This window comes from Pelodiscus sinensis, chromosome 5, assembly GCF_052426305.1.
Source record: "Pelodiscus sinensis isolate ZL-2025 chromosome 5, ASM5242630v1, whole genome shotgun sequence".
NCBI classification, from domain to species: domain Eukaryota; kingdom Metazoa; phylum Chordata; order Testudines; family Trionychidae; genus Pelodiscus; species Pelodiscus sinensis.
Genome location: NC_143056.1, coordinates 49,384,235 through 49,397,193, shown reverse-complemented (window position 1 = coordinate 49,397,193; position 12,959 = coordinate 49,384,235). Strand labels below are relative to the sequence as shown.

General features: G+C 43.6%; 1 protein-coding gene and 1 pseudogene across 5 annotated transcripts in view; one reads left to right on the top strand and one right to left on the bottom strand.

Annotated features, from left to right (window-relative positions):
- NPAS3 (neuronal PAS domain protein 3) overlaps positions 1–12,959 on the top strand; it is an 888,615-nt gene that overhangs the window by 525,519 nt on the left and 350,137 nt on the right. The window lies entirely within an intron of this gene.
- On the bottom strand, positions 10,970–12,270 carry LOC149524315 (uncharacterized; annotated as a pseudogene).

Genomic DNA, 12,959 nt, shown 5'->3' with positions numbered 1-12,959 from the left:
ATAATTCAAAACTACACATTTTCAGAAGAATTCATACCCTTTTGCCTCTGACAAGGCAGTTTGTGCTACATGGTAAACTATCCATTTCAGTGACCATTTGAAATGAAGGGATGTCTCTTCCAGACTGCTGGACTTCACAAAGCATATTTAAATACTTTATAGAGTAGCGCCATGCTTGCAGAGGAATTATCTTGACCTCTTGGTAAAATTTTTGCCACCAAATTGATTTTCCTTTCTTTGATGGATTTCTTTCCTTCTGTGGATGCTGTTAAAACACCTATAGGATTCATGCATGTTTTCAGCATTTCTACAGAGCAATCCCATTGCACTAACTTTTTTTGCCTTGGGGTAAACATTATCTCAGTTGAAAATTGCACAAAGTTAAACAGCGAGCTAGTCTGTCAATGTACTTGGTGTATTTTTGAAGAAGAAAATCCTTATTAGTTGTTGTAACTATAAAAGATGTTTTTGTTCCATGAATAAGTCCATCCTAACCACTCCATAAACTTTCTTAGTACATTGAATTTATCACAGGAGAAAGGGAATCAATTTTGTGCATGTCCACTGTTAAAATATTTGCAGACTCCAAGCATCACTCCATTTAAAACAAGCAGGGAGAAATCTCTGTAAAGTTCTGTTTTCACACCTGCATTTTTACTGTTCTTCTTTTCCTTTTTTTTAAATATTATTTTTCCATAGGGGAAAAGTTGTTTTAATCTGATCTGTCTCTTTGGAAACAATACAAGGGCACTACATTGTGACTCTGAGGCTACGTTTAGACTACACTCCTCTGTCGGCAGTGGGATGTAAATAAAGCACTTCAAAAGTGCAAATGAAGCTAGCATTTAAATATCCTGTGCTTCATTTGCATAATCACATAATGGCGCTCTTTAAAAAACGGGGTGCTGTAAACCTCAACACCAAAAAATGAGGCTTACAGGAGCTTTCGAAAAAGCACCCCATTTTCAAAAGAACCGCGTCTAGACTGCGGTTTCAATTTCAAATTAACGCTTTTTCCAAAGAGCACCATTACATGATTATGCAAATGAAGCACGGGATATTTAAATCCCGGCTTCATTTGCACTTTTGAAGTGCTTCATTTACATCCCTCTGCCGACAAAGGGATTTAGTCTAGATGTAGCCCGAATGTGTTAATTTGCTGTTCAGTTCATCTAAAAAAGAAAAGAAAAAGAAATAAAAAAATCAGTCTTTTTTTTACCTCCTGTTTTTTTTTCTCTCTCTCTCTCTCAGAAATAGTTAAGGGCTTTGGCTTTCCATTTTTTAAAACTGAAAACAGGGAAGACATATCCTTTTTACATCACTATAACTAAAACCCAGACGAACCAATTTCTGTGAAACTTTGTAAAATAAATAATGTGCATTGAGAATGAGAAATTTCATACAAATTTCAGCCTGAAGCAAATTTGAATGGACAAGTTATAAACCTTTTATAAGGGCTGTTTTGTCACCTTCTCTTTCTTTTAGAAATGGAAATTATTTAGACATATAGTCTTTAACAGAGATTTCTCCCTTGTGATATTTTAATTTAAATAATTAAAATTAAAATGAATTTGAGGGGTGAAAGTAATGATTGTGCTTGAGCATAATTATAATACATACCGTAAAATCCTGACTATAACGCGCACCTGTGCATAATACGCACCTACCTTTTAAACATGAGAATTCCGGCATAAACTGAACTCCTATCTATAATGTGCATCCCAACTTTGCCGTATTTTATCTTTCTTTTTTGTATTTCCGAGTAGTCACGCGAGAGCGCACGAGTATACAGTGCACGGCATTTACATGCTCTCTTTGGGATGCCATGAGTTGTCTGCGATCTTACACGACTGCTGAAAAACTTAAAGTTGTTAGCTATGCTAAGGCTCATGGCAACAGAGCTGCCAGCTGTGAATTTGATGGCATAGCAGAGTCTAACATTTGGCTTCGGAGATGGCAGAAAGAGCTCCTGCAAGCGCTGCCTCGGATGAAGATGGCTGAGCGAGGTAAAAGCGCTGCAAATCCTGAGTTGGAGGCCAAGCTGGTTGAATGGATTGCTGAGCGTAGACAACAAGGCGATGGTGTTAGCATTGCAGAGGTTAGAATGAAGGCTTTGACCATTGCCAAAACGTGCACTAACACAGCCGGGTATAAAGCTTCACATGGCTGGGGCAATCGGTTCATGAATCGCCATGGTCTATCGGTCCGATGCCGAACAACAATTGCACAGAAGCTGCCCAGGGACTCAGACACCAAGGTACTACAGTTCTAAAAGTTTATCATAAAACTACGCAGTCAGCACTGTTATGACCTTTCATTAATTGGTAACTCAGATCAGACACCATTACATTTAGATAATCCCTACAACAGAATGCTTGAAGTGAAAGGTGCCAAGACCGTCTCCATTGCTACCACAGGCCATGAAAAGTCTAGGTTTACCGTAATGCTTGCTTGCATGGCTGATGGAATGAAGCTGCCTCCTTATATTGTGTTCAAGCACAAGACAGTGCCAAAGAATGTTATATTCCCGAACACTGTTCATGTGCGTGTTCACCCTACAGGCTGGATTGACGAAGCTTTAATGTTTGATTAGACGGTTTGGGCGAAGCGGCCAGGTGGACTTATGAGAAAGCAGTCTCTAATAGTTTTGGATGCATTTCGGTGTCATTGTATGCCATCCATCAAGAAAAGGCTTCAGCAGGACAAAACAGACTTGGCAATTATTCCTCGTGGAATGACCAAAATGTTGCAGCCACTTGACGTGACAGTTAACAAGCCAATGAAAGATGCACTACGCAGGAAATGGAACACCTGGTTGTTGGAAGGTGAACATACATTTACTGCAAGTGGATGTATGCGAACACCAACGCTGCAAGATGTTACCCAGTGGATAGCGGATGTCTGGGTTGAACTTGATCCTGCTATCATAAGGAAGGGGTTTCTGAAATGCAGCATCTCTAATGCTATGGATGTCAGCGAGGATGATGCCCTGTGGATGGATCCGAGTGACGATGAATTGTCCGAGGGCGAATTACCGGTATGCGAAGATGACAATGATTTGTCTTACCTGGATGAAGATGTCGAGGGCTATACCCCGGAAGATATTGCTCGTCTGTTTGAGGAAGAGTCTAACAAATGTGAATTCGAGGGCTTCGAAGATGAGTAGAAGATCAATTAACATACGGTATTTGGTTGTTTACGCTGCAGTGTTGATTTCCTTTGTTTAACTTACCTTTTTGAAACTATGCATATAGTTGCTTGTCGATGCTAATAAAAATCAACTTAACCTCTGGTGTCCAGCGATTAATTAAGTGCTGCGGAAACGCCAAATGAAGACTTTGAATAAAACCTCCTATGGATAATGCGCACCCTGACCTTGATGTTAAAAAAACGGGGAAAAAAGTAATTTCATGTTACCAGTATAATAGTCTATATGTAGCTTAATTGTAGAAGTGAACTGCATTTTTCCAGAGCAAAATACACTATTACCAACTTGGAGATAAAAAAATCATGAGCATGAAAAGATTAAAAAATGTTGAGTCAAATCACCAAAAGTATGAGGGTGACCCAAAGAATCATGATTTAAAAAAAATGTGATTTTAGTCTGACTTTTGGCTTTTTAACTCCTCTCTGTTCCACTGTCAATGTGTTATCTTTCAGATTGAAACATCAACTTTTAGTGTACACCTTTCCTGTGCTATTTGGATGGAGACAGACTACCTCTGAGACAGAGGAATTGCCATCCCTTTCGAATTACTGTTTTGCCCCAGCAACAACACTCCTCTGCCTCCTAGTGCCCCAGGGCCAAGGAGGCAGAGGAGACCAAGTGGCACCATTTCCTGACACTCACCTTCCAGCCACACCAGAGCTTCGCTTCTGCCTGGGGCATCACTTTGCTAATTCCCTCCTCCCCTGCATCGTGGTGCTCTAAGAATGTCGGTGCCATTGGGCCATACCTGAAAGCAAGGCTATATGGCAGCTCTGCCTGCATGAACCCTGAAAATCACAGACTCATGAGAGCTCCTGCTGCAAAAAAAATCCTGTGACTCAAACTAATTTGTAAGAGGTAGTAATGCTGCAACACTGCCTTCTCCTGACTGCTCAGAGGGGGCTTCCTATATCCACCCTCACTAGTCAAGGAGAGCTGCCATCCAATCCCCCGATCCCCTTCAGTCTCCTTCTGGCCCCCCACATCCTCTGCACCAAATCTTCCTGCTCCCCTCACTGCCCTCTTTCCCTCATTCTTACTATTCATCATGCAGTGTCTCTGCTGCTGCTAACACTCCTTGTGTCCTGTCTAGCTTCCTGAACATCAAGTGGCAATCATTTTGCCTGTGGGCATGGTTCCACTCTAATTGAAGACAAAGAGAGGTGGCAGCCAACTTTATTAAGGTCAGCCTCACTTCCACATATAGCAGTGGTCCCTAAACTTTTTACTAAAGCCTTCACCAACTGCATTTTCTCTCTTTTATGATCCCATATTACACATATGCACCCTCTGCCCCGGCACTGCAAATGTAATCCTGGCTTGGTGCAGAGGGGAGGCTCGGGACTGGGGGAGGACAGTGTTGAAAGTGAGCCTGCCTTGAACATACGTCTCAGCAGCTTTGGTTTCATTCCCATAGGGCTCTGCAATGACAAAGAAGAAGCTGGGCCAAATTTGAGTGAATGGCATCGTAACCTTGTGCTGAGAGTTGCAGAGCTACTCATGTGTAGCCTGGCCACCCTCTGTCGCTCTCCAACTGCCCACCCTCAATCCCAGGCCTCCATCTAAAATGGGTCAGAAGTATACATTTGCCTAAGTCAATCGTGGGATAAAAACATCCTTGAACGCAGCAAGCATTTAGAACCTTACCATGGGTCACTAGTGTGTCAAGAACCACCGTTTGGGCAGCACTGACATACAGAGAGACTCCAAGACTATGTCTACACTGCGCCTCTCTTTTGCAAAAGTGTATGCAAATGAAGTGCGGATTAGCATATTGCCGCACTTCATTTGCATAATTAATTATGGGGCATTTTTGCACAAGAGGCAACGCAGCTCCTTTTTGCGCAAAAACCCCCTCTTGCGCAAAAACGGCTGCTAATTAATTATGCAAATGAAGCGCAGCAATATGTCAATCCACGCTTCATTTGCATAGGCTTTTGCGAAAGAGAGGTGCAGTGTAGACGTAGTCTTGGAGCATGGTAGCCATCTTGTCTTCAGCCTTATTGACAGGATAAGGAGCTAGTGGCTATATTTAATAAAGAAAATATTGTGATTTGGCAGCCTTCCATCATGTTTTCATGAGACAGATAAAAAACACCCCCGAAACTGAGAGTATTGGCAATAGTGACCATTTTGCCTATTATTCCCAGGATAGGCTCCCAGATTACATATACTGCAGTGCCCCCTAATCATTTTTTGCCTGTCAGTAAATACTAAGAATACTGTTCAAATTGTGGAACTGAGTTTATCAACCTGGAATTTTTCTGTTGTAGGGTTTATTATTTTTGTATAGATCTCAAGCAATTAAGTAAAGAGCAATCATTTTAGAATGCTGTGCAAAGTTCCACTCCATTTTATGTGTTATACCTACTATATGTCCTTGAAGAGTTAGTCTGTGGGTCCAAAATATACTTCCAGCTGGAGATCTTAGAGAAGGTATGTTTAAGCTATGGAGAAGTCTGAAGGGTTATCACTACTTCAAAAGTTGGACAATGGGCTGCATTGTAACTCTTAGGTCAGGGTGCTAGGCAAACAGTCTGCTCCCCAAGAGTGCGTCACTAGACCCAAGAATGTACCACTAGGCCCCCAAGACAACAGTAGTGTCTGTTTTCTATTCAGACTCTGGAACCTTAATGCACATAGGTAGAGCCCTACCAAATTCATAGCCATGAAAAATGCTTCATGGATGGTGAACTCTGGTCTTTTTTTGGGTTTTCACCCTATATTATACAGATTTCATGGAGGACACCAGTGTTTCTCAAATTGGGGGTCTTGATCCAAAAGGGAGCTGCAGGGAGTCAAACAAGGGTTTTTTGGGGGGAGTGGGTCATGGTATTGCCACCCTTACTTCAGTGTGCCTTCAGAGCTGGGTAACTGGAGAGTGGTAGCTGTTAGCTAAGCAGCAACTTAGAAGTAAGAGTACGAATACCATGTTATGTCACTCTTACTTCTGCACTGCTGGTGGCAGCTCTGGCTTCAGAGCTGGGCTCCTGGCCAGCAGCCACCACTTTCCAGCTGCCCAGCTCTAAAGGCAACATTGCTGCAAGCTGCATTTCAGAAGTAAGGGTACTGCAGCGCGCGCACACACGCACACACACACACACACACACACACAGAACTCCTTTATGAATCAGGACCCCTACAATTGCAATGCTGTGAAATTTCAGATTTAAATAGCTGAAATCATTACATTTAAGGTTTTCAAAATTCTATGATCGTGAAATTGACCAGAATGGACTGTGAATTTGGTAGGTCCCTACACATAGGATCCAGTGATGTGGGCCTCCTCACAATAGTCTGTGAATGTCCAGCAGTGAGAGCTCATCTGGGGTTGTGACATGTTAGATCAGCAGCTTTTGAAGGCGTCAGAAATAGAGTTATTGGCCTGCCCCAAAAAAGGCAATTCAAAGATAAGAGGACTCTCATATTACCCATTATACATTGCAGCACATACAATGTTCTCAGCCTCCTGCAGTAGGCCTAACAGGATGATATAAAGATGGTGTGCTGGCCTTAACCCTGTTTACTTGCTTTTGTCGGTTTCAGTTAGTCAGGGGTAAAGAGTGGCATGACATTTTGGAGTATATTCCTTTTGATGTTGTTGGGAGTATGATACTATACTGTCAGTTGTCTGTTAGTGTTGTCATATCATATGTGTCTTTGTGTTTGTAATATTTAGACTGTTGAATTTTATTGCCAATGAATTGAGGGATTGATATCGTTAGACGTTCAGTGTGTTACAGTTCTGAGCAAGCTTCCTCATTTAAACTACCAAGTGCAACTCAGGTTAGACCTCCCAGACTTCTTTTATTCCACTGCTGTTGTTCCTTTAGTAGAGATTTGTCATGTGTGTGAAAATCAGCATGGAGTGGCTTGTAATGAGAACCATTTTTGTTAAAGATGAGGATGAGACCACTAAACTCATTTCACTTATAATCTAAACCAAATTCAAACCTAAGCCTCCAGAAGTGAAAGAATTGTGTATAAACTATCTGGACACCCTCTGTCTTCACAGAAAATTAAACTAAAACTAAATCTCAGATGATTTTATATGGACCAGCACATGGCCCTGCTAATTAGGAGCAATATAGAAAGTCTGAGCCATTAATAAGTAGATTTGTTTTAAAAAATTGAAAGATTAAACAGTTATCCCTCTCTTTGATTTATGGTAACAGAAGCAATCTTCATTGGCTTCAGTGCCTAATCTTAGCTGAGCTTCTGAAAAGACCTCTGCTAATAAATATTATTTTAAATCAAGGCTGTAAGAGAGAGTTCAGATAGTGAGATCCTGAAAGTTGTAAATGATCAGAGTACATTTTACAGCTAAGAGATGCAGAGCTATATGGAACACAGACTAGAGTTAAGAGTATAGTAGAAAACTACTGCCTTGCTGGCTGAAAAGTAGGATTTAATATTTAGGGCATGTCTACACAACAGGGCTGAAGCCAAAATAAGCTGTGGGCCACACTGTCAGCTACCAGCGCAGTAGCATGTGGCACTTGCAGTGGCATTCAGAGCAGTGCACTCTGGGCAGCTTTCCCACAGAGGATCACTTCTTGTTCTGTTCCTGAAGCTTTTGGGAACATGTGGGGGACTGGAGGAGTGGTGGGATGGTGTTTTGTGGGGACATCCTGAATCCTGTCCCAATGCCCTGTGGTACATTACTTTGCATCCCCTATGTTCCCCTCAGCATTTGGCACCATCTTTCAGTGACTTTTGTACTGTACACTGTGCCTCTTTGGTTTGTGGGAATGGATCCTGAACTGTTAAGAGACTACTAACAGGTCTCACTAACATGTCACAAATAGCAGTTGAGTTATTCCGTAAGCTGCAAAGTGACAATGAGGAGTCAGACACTGAGCTTGTCATACATGACACATATGACATGAGATTTCTTGTGACATTCCTGGAGATGCTGACCACAGTGGAACACCACGTTTGGGCTGGGGAAGCAAGCACTGAGTGGTGGGATCACATTGTCATGTGAGTCTGAGATGATGAGCAGTGGCTGCAGAACTTTTGGATTCAAAAAGACACTTTAATGGGACTGTGGGATGAGCTCACCCCTAACGTGCAGTGCAAGGACATGAAAATGAAAGCTGCCCTTCTGATGGACAAGCACATGACAATTGCACTGTGGAAGCTGGTTACTTCAGACAGCTACTGACTGGTTGCCAATCAGTTCGGAGCAAGGTTGTAAGCAACTAATCAACTATCTGATAAGCATAAGCAACTCAATTAGTTGTTCCCTCCTCCCCCCACCTTGCTGCTTCTATCAGTGTCCGCAGGGGAGGCAGAGACAGAGCCAGCAAGCTCCTAATACATTTAAAAGGCTGAAGCGCAGCAGAGGGGACCAGGTGCGAGCTGGGAATCACCTGTCCCAGCTTGCGCTTGGTCTGTACCCCTGCTGTGCTTCTGCTTTTTAAAATGTGTACATTTAAAATATCTTTAATACATTTAAACGGCAGAGCCAAAGCGGTGTTCGGTCCTGGGGCCAGGAGCTAATCCTGCTGCAGCACCACAGTTTCCCCCACTTATCGACTAGTCAATGGAAAGTCCATCAATTAGTTGATTAAACTCAATTTAACATACCTCGTTTAGAGTGGGAAAGTCATCTCTTGATGACGTATTGATGGAAGTGTGCAGAGCCATCCGTCTCAGATTGCCTTAAAAAACCATGACTCTGGGCAACATGCATGAAATTTTGGAGGGATTTGCACAGATGGGCTTCCCAAACTTTGGAGGGGTGACCAATTACACACATGTTCCAATTCTGACACCAGAGCACCTAACTGACGAGTACATTCAACCTGAAAGGTTTTTTCTCCATGGTTCTCCAGGTTCTTGTGGATCACAGTGAGCATTTCACAGACATTAACTCAGGCTGGTCCAGAAAGGTGCATGACACATGCATCATTTGGAACACTGGCCTGTTCAGGAAGCTGCAAGTGGAGACTTTCTTCCTGAACCAGAAGATCACTGTGGGGAATGTTGAAATGCCCAGTGTGATCCTTGGAGACCCTACCTACCCCTTAATGTTGTAGCTCATGAAACCTAGGAGCCTTGACAGGCTGAGTGGTGCAGAATGACAGTGTAGTGTCCTTTTGGTCATTTAAAAGTCCACTGACAATGTTTGTATGAGAAGCTGGACCTGGCCAGTGACGGCATCCCTATATAGCCATGTATTGTACCATAATATTTGTGAAGGGAAGGGTGAAAGCATCACTTAGTACTGGATCCCTAAAGCTCAGTGCCTGGAGCTTGAGTTTGAACAGCCTGAGGCACTGGCTATGAAAAAAGAACAGTGCGGGGCCATAACAATCAGGGAAACCCTGAAGCAGCAGTGTGATACTGAAAGACAGTAATATTTGTTGCCATACACAGGAGAGCAGTGGCTGCAGTGCTACTAAGGGCCTCTGATTGGTCCATATGATACAGAAGTGCCTGTCGCATTGTTGGGCTATGCTTGCTCACTTTCATGTAATGGAACAAAGATAGCTTTCAAGCCCACGATTTCATTTATTAAAAACGACAAATGTAGACCACACGGACACAGCATGACACATTTGCACTTTGTGGGAGGGAGGGAGCAAGGGAGGAGTCGAGGCCCTCACATGTTTACAGATTTCTTGTATGTCCAGGTATAATATTCAGCCAAGCCGTCTGCTGTGCTGTGCAATGGGTGCTGCAGTTCAGGAAGGCTAAACTGCAAAGGTGGCAGTTGAGTGCATAGGTGCCTGTGGGAATCTGCAGGGCTGGATGGTAAAGAGGCAGGTGTGGAGTGCAGAGTGTGCTGACTAGGAACAGGATGGTGGCTAAAATATGTTCGTGGTGAGAGGTGGGGGCAATACATGGAAAATGGTTTTGGGACATCAGCCACAGAGGGGAACGTTCTTGGAGCTGCTCTGTGTGAAGTGCTAGCTGCACCTCGAGTATGTCAGCTTGGCACTGCATAATATTTAAGAGCTGCTCCATTCAAGCACTGCTGGCTTCATTCAAGCACTCAGTGTTCTCCTTCCACTCCCTCCTCTCATTGTCCCGCCACTCCTTCAATTCTTTCTTGTCAGCAGCAGCCTGAAGCATAACCTCATGCGTCAAGTCATCTTGACTTCTCCAAGGACACTTCCTTTACCTGTGCAGGCATTCAGTAGGTTATAAAAAGGAAGGCTGGTTAAATTTGTGATGCTTAAATGCTACAATCTGCAGAGAGACCATTGTTAATACTAGACAAAGCACTGACGCAACCCAGTTTAAATATAAGTGCTGTTCACATACTTATTACTGGCTGGCTGTCCCAAGGTAAGCACATGTAAGACACAAAGCCCCCAAAATGGTGAGTTAACCATTGAGACAGGGCCTTATTGTAATCTGGGCAGGTGTGTCTTGGAGAGAGCTAACGCTGCAGGGAGAGCCCTATAATCAGTAATGGCCACACCATTTTCCACAGACTGTGGTAATCCTGGAACATATTTCACTGCTGAGGGTGAGAAGGGAAACAAGAAGGTTTCTTCTGCAAGATAGCAGCTTCCATCCTGGACCTTATTCAGCTTGCCTGTTTGCAGCAATGGCCCATCCACCCCACGGCACAGAGGCATGGGAATGTTACCCCAATGGGTCAGTGAATACATGAGTGCTGCTATGGAATCTGCAGAGGCAAATAGACCAGTATCTCCTTGACACTTTTGATGAGATCTGTGAGGCTGATTACCAGGAAGTGAGTCCAACACTCTTATTTCGCTTCTGACTAGCCCTGTGTCAGTACTAGCACCACACAGATCCAAGCCTGCTTTCTGAAACCTTCCCTCCCCCAACAACTTGCTTCAGTGCTTCCAGAAATGAAAGCCACTTACCAGGTGAATCCTGTGCTGTTTGTGCTTCACTGACCTCCAGCTGATGTAACTGAATAGCCTCCTCTAGGGTAGAAAATAGCTTCTGACTGCATGCCTCTGTGGAGGCTAAACCATCCTCTGGATCTGGTCCCTCTCCCCCTCAGCACCTTCATCCAAGATTTCCTCCTTCTGGTTCAGTCCACTGTGGGATGCCTGCAAGGCCCCAAAGTATCCACAGGGGTCTTCAGAGCTGAGGGGGAGTCATCCCCAAGTATTTCATCCAGCTCTTTGTGTAATTGGTAGGTTGTCGATGCTGCACCCAAGTGGTGGTTTGCCTCCCATGCCTTGTGGTAAGCATTTCACAGCTCCTACACTTTAACCCTGCATTGCAGTGCATCTTGGTCATAGTCTCTTTTGGTCATGAACGTAGAGTTCTGCCTGTATGTATTATAATGTCTATGGCTGGAGCACAGCTGGGACTCAACTGTCTCCTCTCCCCAAATATGGATGAGGTCCAGCACCTCAGCATCACTCCACATAGGGGATCTCCTGGTGTGTGGAGCATGGGTGTTCACCTGGAAAGATGTGCTAAGAGCAAACTTTGCATCCCAAAGCAAACAGGAAAAGAGCTTTTAAAATTTCACTGGAATGCAAAGAGTAAGGGTGAAGTTTGGTCACCTGCAGGGATGGCAGTAGAGTTCAAACCAATGACCTGAGAGGTGCAAACTGTGGGATCGGTACCAGAGACTTATCACAGCACTGTAGTACATTATGACATTCATGGGACTGGCATCCCAGACCTGTATCCAGAGCACAACAAGTTCTACTCTTCTTGTCGAGGTGGTTTACCGAGCTAATAGCAACCACAGAGCTAGTAGTGTAAACTCTTGGGAGTTACAGAGCTGGGAACTGATTAACTGCACTGTAAGTTGTCATTGTAGACTTAGCATTAAACTTATAGACAGAAAGTAGTATTCATGTCTGGAGTTCATTCTTTGAACCTAAGGAGTAATGGGTTTCACAGTAAACTGTAAACAGATGACTCCGGTTCATACATATTTTATTCTATACACATTAGAAGATTGATAGAGAAGAACATTTCTTTCTTCTCACTTCACAGTCCACCTATTACTTCCTCCTATGAGATTAACTTCCCAACAATTTCCCTTCTACCTTGGTTTCCTCCCTTCTACCGTCTGTTCTACCCACCCAGTGCTTTCCTTGACCCGTCATTGATTCGTTGGAAACAGGATTTCATCGGCCATGATAGTCCACTCTTGTAATCAAGGCTGAGATACACTGGGAGGTAAGCTACAGCAATTCCATTTGAGCTCCACAACTCAAGATCCTTGCCTTTTTCTAGGGTACAGTGGATCTCATAGTGACTCAGTCTCAGGCCTTCTGACTAACTGAGTGAAAATCTGCTCCCGTTCCTTCTTATAAGGAGGCTTACTATTCCAACTGGTCATGGTTGCTTCAGAAATGCCTCTGAATCTATATGGCACCATAATGCCTACTGATCCATGTGTGCTATCGAAAGTGGGATGTAGAGTCAGAGGGAGGGAAGGAGAAATGGGAAGGGGTGTGTGTTCACTTGTCTGTTTAAAATTGTAGGATGGTAGGGAGGGAAAGAGGTTCTGAAAGGGAGTGGGAGGGCAGGGGAGTTAGCAGGCAGTCATTGTAGGGCTTCCTGTATAGGCAATGAGCATTCAGAATGTTTTATTCAAAAGTGTGAAGCTGAATTCAGGTTACATTGAGCAAGTCAAACTTTATTAAAACTCTGTGCACTATTCTGGCTGCATTGCTTTTAGCAGAATTACCTGTGATCCCTTGTCTATGGTGCTGGTGCCCTTCAACAGGAGTCCTTCTTGGGAGTATTGGCCTTCTGACTGCAGTTCCACTGGTTATGGTACACAAAAGAG